The following is a 2,089-nucleotide window of genomic DNA, read 5'->3' on the forward strand; positions in this document are numbered from 1 at the left end:
CCGATGCAATGTGTTGGTGTGCTCAATGCGATAAGCGATGCGGCACATTGGTAGTCTAGATCTGGTTAATTTTGTCACAGTATAAAAGGAACACATGAGCACAATCTCAAACACTTTTTTGGTAAGCACAACAACGTCGAAAAAGCACAAAAATCTCTCTTTTAGGGTTCTTAGACATTCTTTTGAACTTCTTCACTTCAAGATTAATTTTGGGTATGATTAATTACTTATTTTTGATGTTGAATTAAAACATGAGTGACTAAACACCCTTGTTATGGGGTTGAGGCTATGAATATGATTACTCTTTCTTGCTGGATTATCGTATGTTTTTTTTTTAATTTCTTAAGATTACTATTTTGATGAGTGGCCACCATTAGAATAAATCTATATTTATGTGAATAAGGGAGGAGAATCGTAGGATAGAACAAAGAAATTAAGAAGCAAGATTCTTATCCTTTTATAAAATAAGGGATTTGAATTAACATCTAGGATAGAGATATACCTAGAAGCCTTGCTTGGTTCAATTGCAAGAAGATAACTTTATGAATCGAGATGAATTTTTGCATCTTTGTGGGAGTTATAGTTGCAATATTAGCATAGATAGAAGATTTAAGGTCGGGAGACCAAGATCGTACCATTAACCTTGCGAATCAATAACCCGATAACCAACTAGAATGCGATAAGAAAATAGAATTGTATGATTATTAGATATACCTCAACCCTGAAATTCTCATCATTACTATTTACAACTATTGCTTGCTTTGCTATTGTCATAAATTATTATTTCTTATTAAGTAATTTACATTTTTATTCAAAATCTCACAATCATCTTGATACTTTACAACACTTAATACCACTTTGTCCAAAACTAAAAGTTGATCAAATTTTATAGTTGTTTAGTCCTTGTGGTAACGATATTTGGTTGTCTAAGTCACTGTATTACTTGTACGATCAAGTACACTTGCATGTATGTTTGAGCCGTAATAATTTTTTGGCGCCATTTCCGGGGACTAGTATAATTAGTATTTTGCCAAATTTTTGGTGTTTGATAATAAGTTTAAGTGTTTACACTTGATCTTAGCGGCTGAATTTTTGCAGGTTTAGCTGACTACAGAACTGGTGAGAGATAAAGAGTTCGTAGAGCCTTTTACAGAACCAAAATTGATATTTTAACAAAGGGTAAGAGCTCAATATCCCATTCAACAAGTTCAAATGGCTGAAAGAGTTGATCCAAATGATTCTGTTGATCCAAATGTCGGATATATCCCAGCTTCGATTATCCCATCTGTTCTTGCTCAACTATCTGCTAGACCTGTTCGTGAGATGGAAATCCCACTCACGAACCATGCGACTAACAGTATTTGCAAGCCTAAGCTAGGTAGTCTATTTGGATTAAAGCAGAATGTGGTGCAGTTGCTAAATTCATCTGAGAAATTTTCTGACCTTTCACATGAACACCCACAACAGCACATACAGACCTTCCTGTAAATAAATGATACTTATATTCCTACAGGGGTGAATACTAATTATGTCAGATTAACACTTTTCCCTTTTCTTTAATTGGGGAAGCAAAGAGGTGGTTACATGCTGAACTACCACTCTCCATTACTTTTTGGAAAGATCTAGCTTAAAAGTTCCTTATTTAATTATTTTTATCTAGGAAGACTGTACATTTGAGAAGCAAGATTCTGAGTTTTAGATAGAAAGAAGGAGAGAATCTCTACCAAGCTTGGGAGAGAATCTCTACCAAGCTTGGGAGAGATTTAAAAGTATTCTCAGAAATTGCCCTCACCATCATCAGTCTAATGATACTTTGGTTCATACTTTTATTGAGGGGTTAGAGACAAATACCAAGATTCTGTTGGATTCAGCAGCAGGTGGGCAACCTCTTGATAAGACTTATGATGAATTGTACACACTGTTGAATCTAATTTCACAAGGGAATCCTGAATGGCATGCTAATTCAAGGAGTGCTCCTAAGAAAGTTGCTGGTGTGTTAGAGGTAGATTAATTCACAACGTTATCAACCCAACTTACAACAATGCAAAATCAGATGCTTACTTAGTTAAAAAACATAAAGTTGGGGGTT

General features: G+C 34.8%; 1 pseudogene; it reads right to left on the bottom strand.

The window, feature by feature from the left end:
• Positions 1–1,670: 1,670 nt before the first annotated feature.
• On the bottom strand, positions 1,671–1,800 carry LOC124888286 (annotated as a pseudogene).
• Positions 1,801–2,089: the final 289 nt, after the last annotated feature.

This window comes from Capsicum annuum, chromosome 10 (assembly GCF_002878395.1).
Source record: "Capsicum annuum cultivar UCD-10X-F1 chromosome 10, UCD10Xv1.1, whole genome shotgun sequence".
NCBI lineage: Eukaryota > Viridiplantae > Streptophyta > Magnoliopsida > Solanales > Solanaceae > Capsicum > Capsicum annuum.